Here is a 12,414-nt window from a genome sequence, read left to right on the forward strand (position 1 = left end):
GATCAGTACTCTTCAACCATACCAAGGCAATGAAAGATAAACAAAGGGTGAAGAACTTTTACAGAAACTCAGAAGGTTCCGTACAACTAAATATAATGTGGGATCCTGAATAGGACCCACAAAAAGGGCATTAGAGGAGGAAAAAATGGTGAAATTTGAATTAAGTCTGTAGTATACTTAATAATATTGTACCAAAGTTAATGCTTGTTGTTCATAATTATACTATGGTTATATCAGATGTCCTCATTAGGAAAGCAGGATAAAGGATATTACTTTGTACTATTTTTGCAACTTTTCTATAAATCTAAAATTAGTTCAATTCTGGGTCAACAACATGGCAGAGTGAGCAGTTCCCTTTGTCTCTCCCACTTCTAACTACAACTAAATTGACATTCATTGAGCAGCAGAGGATACTAACACAATGCATCAGGATGCCCAAGAGACTCACGCAGCTATACATCTGAAAGTAGATGCACTACCCTCTGGAGGTGGTGGAGATAGGTGAGCACTCTCCAGCCTGCTGGCAGCCCTGTACATGCATGTGACTGCTCTCCTGGCTGGAGTGCCCATAGCACTACTGCAGCCCCAAAGTGGGGGAACGGGTCTCAGCAGGACTGCGGGAGCAGGTAGTGGCAGGCCTGAACCCTCACATGATCGCTTTCTTGTCCAGTGGGAGAGCACATAGTACCACCAGAGTCCCAGGGAGGGGCTCTGGCTCAGACCCAGTGGGGAGACCCTGACCACCAGCACAACAGCTGGTGCCACCCAGGAGGGGACGGTGGTGAATCTCCAGGCCCAGGCAAACAATTTCTCGGCTTCTGCAAATACCTATGGAACCACAGCAGCCCCAAAGTGGGGATTGTGTCTCAGCAGAGCTGTGGGAACAGGTGGAGGCAGCCATGAGCCCCCATGTGATCACTTTCCCATTCAGTGGAAGAGCCGACGGGGATGCCGTGGTCCCAGAGAGTGGCCCAGTCTCAGACAGGCACAGCTGACAGGGTTCATAGCAGGCTCAAAATACACATCTTCTGCCTCCTCCTCCCCATGACAGAAGGCGGAATCTATGACCAGATACTATCACTATGCAAAAGTACAAATCCACCTCATCACATCAAATAGTATGAAGAAGTATATTGATACTGCAGAGCAGAAGGAAAAAGACAAATACCCAGAAATCAATCCTGAAGAGACAGAAATCTACAATCTAAATGACAGAGAATTCAAAACAGCTATCATCAAAAGACTCAACAACTTACAAGAGAACTCAGAAAGACAGTTCAATGAAATTAGGAACAATATTAATGAACAAAGATAATTCTTCACAAAAGAGATTGAAAGTATAAAGAAAAACCAATCAGCAATGTTGGAGATGAAAAATATAAGGAATGAGGTAAAGAAAAATCTAGAGTTCTTAAATAAGAGAGCTGATATTATGGAGGAAAGAATTAGTAGGTTAGAGGATAGGAATATAGAAATGCTTCAGATAGAGGAGTAGAGAGAACTAAGACTAAAAGGAAATGAAGAAATTCTCTGAGCAATACCCAAACTCGATTAGGAAATGCAACATAAGGATTATAGGTATTTCAAAGGGAGAAGTGAGGGGGAAAGTAGCAGAGAGCTTGTTCAAAGAAATAATGGCTGAGAACTTCCAAAACCTTGGAAAGACCTCGGATGACAAGTAAATGAAGCTAATAGAACTCCTAATTACATCAATACCTTCTCCAAGGCATATATTAGTAAAATTGGCAAAAGTCAATGACAAAGAAAAAATATTAAGGGCAGCAAGGCAGAAGAAAATAACCTACAAAGGAAATCCTATCAGGCTTGCAGTGGATTTCTCAGCAGAAACCTTACAGGCTAGGAGAGAGTGGAATGATATATTCAAAATTCTGAAAGACAAAACCTTTCAGCCAAGAAGTCTCTATCCAGCAAAAATATCCTTCACATATGATGGAGAAATAAAAACTTTCCCAGATAAACAAAAGCTGAGGGAGTTCATTGCCACAAGACCTCCCTACAAGATATGATCAAGAAGGCCCTCATACTTGAGAAAAAAAAGAAAGTGTTTATAAAAGCTTAAGCAAGCAGACAAATAGGCAGACAAATCGGAAAATTGCAACCTTTATCAGAACAGATTAGCAAACACCTAATTATAACATTCAAAATGAAGGGAAGGAAAACATCAAGAATAAATATAATCACTTCATTTTAACCACAAACTCACAACACAAAATGGAATAAGTTGTGACAGCAGTAACTTAGAAAGGGAAGAGAAAGGGGATGGAAGATGCTTAGACTAAGGGAATAAGAGGCTCTCAGGAAACAGACTAGCTCATCTACAAGATCTTTTACACAATCCTCATGGTAACCACTAAACAAAAAATCAGAAGAGAGATACAATGACAAACAAAGAGAAAACCGAGAGAACCACCTTAGAGAGCCACCAAACTGAATTGGCAGTCCAAGATACACAGGACAAGAAACAAGGGAAATACAGAATAACTAGAAAACAAATGATAAAATAGCAGCATTAAGCCCTCATATATCAATAATAACTCTAAACGTAAATGGATTGAATTCCCCAATCAAAAGACACAGAGTGACTGGATGAATTAAAAAACAAGACCCAACAATATGCTGCCTCCAGGAAACACATCTCAGCTCTAAACACAAACAGAGGCTTAGAGTGAAGGAATGAAAGATGATACTCCAAGACAATGGCAAACAAAAGAAAGCAGGTGTTGCCATACTTATGTCAGGCAAAGTAGACTTCAAGATAAAAAATACAAAGAGGGGCAGAATATAATGATAAAAGGGACACTCTACCAAGAGGACATAACACTCATAAATATATAAGTACCTAACACAGGAGCACCAAAATAAATAAAGCAACTATTAATTGATCTAAAAGGAGATATTCACTGCATCACAATATCAGTAGGGGACCTTAACACCCTACTTACATCAATGGATAGATCAACCAGACAGAAGGCCAACAAGGAAACAGCAGAACTAAGGTCTTGATAGATATATATATAACACTCTATCCAAAGACAGAATACACATTTTTCTCAAGGGCACATCGAACATTCTCAAAGATAGACCATATTTTGGGAAACAAGGCAAGCTTCAATAAATTTAAGAAGATTGAATTCATATCAGCATCTTTTTCTGACCATAATGCCATGAAACTAGAAATCAACTACAAGAAAAAGATGGGAAAGTGACAAACATGTGGAGACGAAACAACATGCTAATGAACAACCAATGGGTCATTGAAGAGATTATAGGAGAAATCAAAAACTATCTGGAGACAAATGAAAATGAAAATACATCATGCCAACTCATGTGGGATGCAGCAAAAGTGGTCCTAAGAGGAAAATACACAGCAATACAGAAGCACCTTAACAAACAAGAAAAATCTCAGATACTCAATTTTAAACTACACCTAAGAGAACTAGAAAAAGAAGAACAAACAAACAAAAAAAAAAAAGAAGAAGAAACAAAGCCTATAGTCAGCAGAAGGAGGGAAATATTAAAATAAGAGCAGCAATAAATGAAATCAAAACCAAAAATAAAGTAGAAAAGATCAATGAAACAAAGAGCTGGTTCTTTGAGGAGATAAACAAAATTGACAAACGCTTAGCCAGGCTCACTAAGAAAAAAAGAGAGAAGGCTCAAATAAATAAAATTAGAAATCAAAGAGGAGAAATTACAATGGATGTCACAGAGATACAAAGGATTATATGAGAATACTATGAAAACCTGTATGCCAACAAATTGGACAATCTAGAAGAAATGGATAAATTTTTAGACTCATACAACTTCCCAAAACTGAACCAAGAAGAAATAGAGAATCTGAATAGACCAATCACAAATAAAGAGACTGAAACAGTAATCAAAAATCTTTAAAAAAAATAAAAGTCTAGGACCAGATGGCTTTTCTGGAGAATTCTACCAAACATTCAAAGATGATTTAATAACTATCCTTCTCAAACTATTCCAAAAATTTGAGTAAGATGAAACACTCTCTAACATATTTCACTAGGCCAACATCACCCTGATCCCAAAGTGAGACAAGGACAACACAAAGAAGGACAATTACAGGCCAATATCTCTGATGAACATAGATGCAAAAATCCTCAACAAAATGTTGGCAAACTGAACAGCAATACATTAAAAGGATCATACACCATGATCAAGTGGGATTTATTCCAGGGATGCAGGGATGGTTCAACATTCACAAATCAATGTGATATGCCATATTAACAAAATGAGGAATAAAAACCACATGATCATTTCAACAGATGCAGAGGAAGCATGTGACAAGATCCAACATCCATACAATAAAAACTATCAATAAATTGGGTATAGGAGGAAAGCAGATCAACATAAGAAAGGCTTTGTATGACAAACCCACAGCCAACATCATACTCAAAGGGGAAAAACTGAACGCCATCCCTCTGAGAACAGGAAAACGACAAGTGTGCCTACTTTCACCATTCTTATTCAACAGAGTACTGGAGGTTTTGGACAGAGAAATTAGGCAAAAAAAGGAAAGAAAAGTTATCCAAATTGGCAAGGAAGAGGTGAAACTCGCTGCTTGCAGATGAAATGATCTTATATATAGAAAACCCTAAAGAATCCATTGGAAAACGATTGAAAATAATCAACAACTACAGGAAAGTTGTAGGGTACAAAATCAACTTACAAAAATCAGTTGAATTTCTATACTCTAATAATGAACTAACAGAAAGAAAACAAGAATACAATCCCACTTAGGATCACAATAAAAAGAATAAATATCTAGGAAAAATTAAACCAAGGAGGTGAAAGACCTATACAATAAAAACTATAAAATGTTATTGAAAGAAATCGAAGATGAAATAAAGAAATGGAAAGATATTCCATGCACGTGGATTGAAGAATAAACATAGTTAAAATGTCCATACACTTAAAGAATTCTACAGATTCAATACAATCCAAATCAGAATCCCAATGACATTCTTAGGGAAATAGAATGAAGAATCCTAAAATTCATATGGGGCAACAAAAGACCCCAAATAGCTAAAATAATCCTGAGAAAAAAGAGCAAAGCTGGAGGCATCACAATCCCCAACTTCAAAATATACTACAAAGCTATAGTAATCAAAAGAGCATGGTCCTGGTATAAAAACAAACTCACTATCAATGGAACAGAATTGAACACCTAGAAATAAAACTACACATCTACAGACAGCTAATCTTCAACAAAGGAGCTAAGAACATACAAGGGAGAAAGGAAAGTCTCTTCAATAAACGGTGTTGGGAAAAATGGACAGCCATATGCAAAAGAATGAAAGTAGACCATTATCTTTTGCCATACACAAAAATTAACTCAAAATGGACTAAAGACTTGAAGGTAAGACATGAAACCATAAATCTCTTAGAAGAAAATACAGGCAGTACACTCTTTGACATCAGCTTTAGAAAGATCTTTTTGAATACCATGTCTACTTGGGCAAGGGAAACAAAAGAAAAAGTAAACAAATGGGACTTCATCCAACTAAAGAGCTTTTGCAAGGCAAAGGAAACCAGGAACAAAATGAAAAGACAACCCACCAACTAGGAGAAAATATTTGCAAATCATATATCCAACAAGGGGTTAATCTCCAAAATATGTAAAGAACTCATACAACTCAACAACAAAAAACAAAAATATCTGATCAAAAAATGGCAGAGGATATAAACAGACATTTTTCCAAAGAAGAAAATGGCCAGATGGCCAATAAACAGATGGCCAATAGGCAGCACATGAAAAGATGTTCAACATCACTAATCACCAGGTAAACGCAAATCAAAGCTACAATGAGATATCCCTTCACAGCTGTTAGAATGGCTATAATTACCAAGACAAAAAACAACAAATGTTAGAAAGGATGTGGAGAGAAGGGAACCCTCATACACTGCTGGTGGGAATGCAAACTTGTGCAGCCACTATGGAAAAAAAGTATGGAGATTTCTCAAAAAATTAAAATAGAAATACCATATGACTCAGCTATCCCATTACTGTGTATTTCTCCAAAGAACAGGAAATCAGTGATACAAGAGATTTATGCACCCCTATGTTCACTGCAGCATTACTCACAATAGCCAAGACGTGGAAGCAACCCAAGTGCCCATCAACTGATGACTGGATAAAGAAGATATGGTATATATATACAATGGAATACTACTCAGCCATAAAAAAAGACAAAATCGTCCCATTTGCAGTGACATGGATGGACCTTGAAGGTGTTATGTAGCGAAATAAGCCAGTCAGAGAAAGACAAACACTGTATGATTTCATTCCTCAATCTTCTATGATTTCATATGTGGAAGGTAAAGAAATATATGGACAAAGAGAACAGAATAGTGGTTACCAGAGGGGAAGGGGATTAGGTGGTGGGCATAAGCGCTAAAGGGGCACATATATATGGTGACTGACAAATAATAATGTACAACTGAAATTCACAATGCTATAAACTATTATGACCTCAATAAAATAAAATAAAATAAATTCACAATAAAATGTTATAAAGTAAATGTCCGTAGGCGAATCTACGGTAGCCGAGGTTGAGAACTACTACTCCAGCCCTCAATGACCGAACTCCTCTCTCCCTCCTTTCTCCTTACTCAAGGGAAATAACTTTTTCGTATCTTACCCTCATCAAGTGGACTAGCTTGGGGTGGTTGGAGTAGCGGACAACACTGTAAGTAACATCAATGCTCCACGCAGGAAAATGTCTATGGTCAGTGCTGTGGGGACCATACAACTGGAGTATAAACATAATGGTAGAATATTTGGTATCTGGCTGCCCTATATCCATTCTGCCTCCTTTTCGTACGAGCATCTCAATTTATTTCTAAGGAATTACCTATTTCCTTTTGAGCAATCTTGATGGCCTTAATCCAGGAGTGAGCTATCCTTGGACTTGAATCTTGAGAAGAGTCACACAAAGACAGCAGTGCCTGGACAAAGCTGTCAATCGCTCTCATTAATTAGATCCAGAGCCGCTATGGTTCTACTACTTTTCCAAGTCTTATTCTCCAGCTTTTCCTTTGATTCTCTGAGCTACTAACAAAATTTCCTTCTGATTGAATTAGCTAAAATCAGCTATTGCTAGCCACCGAGGAACTCTAAGAAATACAGGTGTGCTGACCTGAATCTACTGCTCACCCAGTCCGGGTGGGAAGAAGACGTCTGAATGCCATGACAACTACTAGTCATCCTAAACTTAAAGATGTATTCCTGACCTCAATAAGGCTGCTGCTTCCATTAAATTTTAAGAAACCGTTAATGTTTCAGGTATAAGTAGGGATCTCTCTTACTCGAGGTTAAAATACTTGAGAAAAAGAGTGCCCTGGCAGAAAAAAAGACTATTTCCAGTTATGGCAGAAACAGATCCTAGCACCACACTATGTTGGAATCATCAGTCTGTCTTCCTACTGGGTTGTGAGAGTCTTGAAGGCAAAAGAATACCAAATCTTATTTATCTAGCACCTTATTTGTGCTAACACCTAGCACAACGTCTGACACAGAGTAGCTCATGATAAGTACTTATTGAATGAATGCATGAGACTATTGCCACCACATGACTTAAGCCAGTTTTATTAAAAGCCTATGTTTATCTAAAGTTCGCTCAGTCTAAGTCTTGTATAGGTTGATTAAAAGAACCCAAGATATTTTAGAAGGAAAAAAAAATCTGTTTATGTAATAAAGCTGCCTCATTCCTGAAGAGTCCCTCATTTTAATGAAATAATAATTGCATAAAAATCTTCAACTCAAACCACTATTACTGTCATGCTCACAGAAGTTTCTTCCTAACTATTTGCCTTCCTAAGACAGCCAAATTAATAAGAATTGCCTGCATGCAATGTGAACAGGGTGATAGGAACGCTTGAGGACCCTTGAGACTAGTACTGGTCCAACTGGTTGGCAAGGCAGGAAAGGCTACTGTTAAGCTACAAGAACCTCCCTTCAGGCAGCCCCAGGACACCACGCAGGACCTTAGTCAGGGTGGGAGGGGTCTGTACCCTTATAGATAGAAAGACCCGTTCTTATGGAAACTCCATTCTTATGTAAGAATATTAGGACCCTTTATTATTTTAGCCAAAATTAATGCAAGGAAATTGTTATGGCAGGGAAGAAGATGAAATGAAATGGTGGGACACTTTAGCATTGTGAAAGCCAGGGGCCTTAGTTGCCAGCCCTTGAATCTATTCTATCCGGTTAAAGCAGGAAGTGATTTGTTAAAAGATATTAGAAGCTCACAGAGTCTTTGGAAGAACTGAAGAAACAAGCTGTGGAGTGAGCTTCCAGGAGCAATCCCCAGAACCTAAAGGCAGAACCGGCTAGGAAAGGAAGCGCTGCTTCCGACGATCCCAGAACCACACCGCCTCTTCCACCTTCCGTGCCTGCAAAATGGATTCCCGGCATCCCATCTGCTTCCTCACATAAATCTCTTCTGTATCTACATCCCTATATGTGCAGCTGATTAGCAGAACCTAAGTCACATGACTGTAGCCTGGAGGCAAAGGAAACTGAGAAATGTGGGAGTTTTGCATTCTATCTTGGGAAGATGGGATTCACACCATGAGGAACCATCACACTGTAGAAAGAGTGTCAAAAGATTTGGCTAACAGGGTAAACCAAAATGATTTAGACTTTAAAAGGCTTTGATTTTAATTGTTCTAATCGGCCCCGTGGCATAATATTTGCAGCCATCAGATAGAAGTGGGCCTGAGTATCAGCTTCAGGATGAAGCTGAAACATCAGTCATTTCTCCACGAAATGTCTCCTAAGGGAAAAGAATTGTCATGTACTGAGCACATTCTATATATATGCTAGACGCTGTGCTAAATGCTTTATATGCATTATGTAATCTCCTCAATAACCCCAATTCAAGGGTACCATTCCCATTTTACAGATAAAGAAATTAATGCTTTGAAATTAAATAGTTTTTATCAAAGTGACACAGTAAGATGGGGCTAGGATTTATTCCAAGGTCTCTCTCGAGTTATGCTCTTCCTATTATATTGGATTCTTAATCAGAGCATTCATGGACCTAGTGAAGGTGGTATTGGCTTCAGGAGCCTTTGTAATTGTGGGCATGCACCTCTCTGGGGAGGTCGCCCACAGCATGTATCAGATTTCCAAAGGGGTATATGACCCCCAAGTGGTAATGAACCACTGCTCTACCCAAAGTTGTAGTAGACCAGTTTATGATCACAAAGCTGTTGTTGGGGAGTGGGCATACTCCTACTAATTTTTTTTATTTTTGATCTTAGCACTTATTGATTGTGATATCACTTTGCAAATATAAGATTCAAATTTAAAATTTGAATTGAGTCAGGAGCCCTATCTCTTGGGGGAAAAAATACAAGTCTGTGTAGGAATGAGCAAGGATTAAAACCCACGAGAAAGGTTCTATCTGCAAGATGAGAAAGGACTGAACAAAATAGGAACACATTTTTCTTTTAACCACTGAAGTCCTAGCTGTACATCAGAAGGCCTAACATCTATTTGTGACTTTGTCACCCACTCCATTTATCAGGGCCTCCATCACCTGTATGATGTGAGAAATATAAAACCTGCCATCATTTCCTCCTTCACAATGTTATGAGATTGTTTTTGGAAGTACTTTCATTTCTCCAACAGAAAGGCATTATAGGTCTATATATATTCTTGTTATGACTTCTTTAGGGGAAAGAAAAGCACCTCAGAGAAGACTTGGCTTACAACGTCTAGGACTGAGTGATTTTGGAGCCTCGCAGGCACCTGTATGTGGGATGTTCTTGGTGAAGAACAGCTTGTTTATTTCTTAGTGTGTCATTTCTAGTGGGTTGCTTCTTCCCCTCTTTCCATTTGTTGTGTTTTTAAAAAAACCCTCCAGTGTAAGTAAGGCTCTCCAATTGTGTTAGCTAGCTAGAATGTTGCTTTAGATGGCTCCTTATTTATCTCTTGCTGTCAAAATGCATAGTATTTTACAGAACACAAAAGCTTTCCTCTAGAAACAAGATAATGATTGTTTTAAAACAGAAAGATGCAAAGAAGCCCAGGAGAGTTAGCTTACTAGTAGTAGACCCACTAGTAGAAGCAGCAGTGTACTCCATAAATATAGGAAAATGTCTAAGCATAACATTTTATGAACAGGGTCAACCATCTGAGTGTGAAATGCCCCCTTGTTTGCCATCTAGTCCCCAAGCAATCAGTTTGTAAATGACATTTTAGAAAGGTAATGAATAGCTACTTATATCAGACGTAAACTTAATTTCAAAGTGTGGAATGGGCCATAAATAAAAACATGGAGTGATTTCCATAGCTCAGCCTGTTCATACCAATGGAAGGATAGATTATCAACAAGGGAAGTCAAGGGCTCTTCTCAAATAGGGGACAATGCCAGATAGTATGAAGTTCAATTGTTGGTTGCTGCTGTTCTTGCTGTTATTATTGTGTTGGTTTTTTTCTTGAGTGGTTTTCATAAAGAAAAAGAAATTCACAATGAAGAATTTCATGAGGAAATTCACAATAATGGCAGTATCTAACATAAGGATCCGACATATGATATTTATTAAGCAGGTGGCAAGGAGGAGAGACAAAGGAGAAATTTTGAAAACAGCTTCCCCTTGATGTTTTCCTCCAACTATTGTAGCTTGTAATTTCAAACCATAATCTTACATATTATATTGCTTGGATGAAGATTAATTGTGGTTATTCAATTAGATGCCTAATGTAGGAGCAGGAGCTGCCTTCCTAGGAGTTAAAGAATTTTTCAGATTGCCACTGGCACAGGAAACCTGAGCTACATTGTTTTGCTTCAATAGGAAGCAGGCAATGCTCCAGCTCTCATGATTCCTTCCATAGCCAATCAGTCATCTTGTTGACTTTTCCTTCACACAACTCTCCTATTCATCCCTTCTTTTGCGTGGTAAAGTCTTCTTCCCTGACTCAGGTCCCCATCACCTCTAAGATTACTGAAATAGCCCCCCAAATGATGTCCTAGCTTATAGTCCAGACCTTCCAATTTATCTTATCTCCCCATGCCCAGATTAATCTTCCAGAAATACTGCTTTGATCATGCCACTCTCCAGTATATCAATAAGATAAAGGCCAAAACTCTTAGCTGAGCATGCAAGGCCCCACTGTCTTTCCGGGTTCACCTCCCAGGCCTCCCTCTACAAAGCTTACACTTATGCCAGACAGGATTACTTATTGTTTATGACTCAGACTCTATTCCAATCTTGTCCCCCATAAATTTCTATGCACTTAAAAGCCTATTTAGCCCTTCTCTCCACCCATTCAAATCCAACAACTACTCAAATTCTATATATCTGCCAAAACTCAACTAAACTCATCAGTCCCCTTGGTGGCAGTTTTAAAACATGTCCTCTAATTCTTTGATGCTTCTCCCACTGAGAAGTCCAGGTCCAGGTCCCCTATCCTTAAATCTGGGTTGACCTTTAGGGATTCACTTTTAATCAATGGAACGTAGTGGAAGGGATGCTGCATAACTTCCAAGGCTCTGTCAGAAATGGCCATGTACCTTCCACCTGCTTCTCTTGGAATGCTTGCTCTGGGGGCAGCCAGGCACCAAGTAAGAAGTCGCAAAACCCTGAGACTACCACACTGGAGAGACCACATCTGGACACTGCTCAGCAGCCTAGCTGAGCTCCAGCATAATTGCTGGTCAAAGGAGACATCGTGGATGTTCAGCCCAGTCAAGACTTCAGATGACTGCCCTAGTCAACATCCTAGGAAAGGATTGCCCCACCAAGCCTTGCCTGAATTGCTGACCTCCAAATCAGGAGAAAAATAAATGGTAGTTTTAAGCCACTAAGTTATGGGGTAATTTGTTATGCAACAACATTAAGTAGAACGACTCCCATAAATTCTCTCCTTGACCTCCCAATCCTAGGGTCACCTCTCACTCTTTTAAATTCCAAGAAATTATTCTCTATCCTCCTTCATTTAGGAAGCATTGATTGAAGGCATCTACTAAGTGAGAGACACTTTGCTGGATGCTGGGGAAGCAACAGGTTTTAAGAAAGATGCTATTCCTGTTCACAAGTCTGGGGGAGACAGGCAAGAAAACAGGCAATTATAATTCATTATGTCTACCATAAATATTTGAGTACCTATTCTGTGTTGAGCTCTGTGCCACAGAGAGAGGAGTTGGGAAATACTGACTTTTGTAGGCTGTGGGACATCAATGCAGAATTATCCTAGAGAGAATTGAGTATGTAAGTCTGCAGTTCTGGAGAGAGAAGTAGGCTGGAGATTTAGATTTGGGAGTCAACAGCATGTCGATGATAGTGAAAGCTGGGAGCAGGATGAGATTCCTCAAGGACTGGGTTGTGAAAGACAGAGAGCCTACACAAGAACCCTCAGGCAAA

This window comes from Equus asinus, chromosome 10, assembly GCF_041296235.1.
Source record: "Equus asinus isolate D_3611 breed Donkey chromosome 10, EquAss-T2T_v2, whole genome shotgun sequence".
NCBI lineage: Eukaryota > Metazoa > Chordata > Mammalia > Perissodactyla > Equidae > Equus > Equus asinus.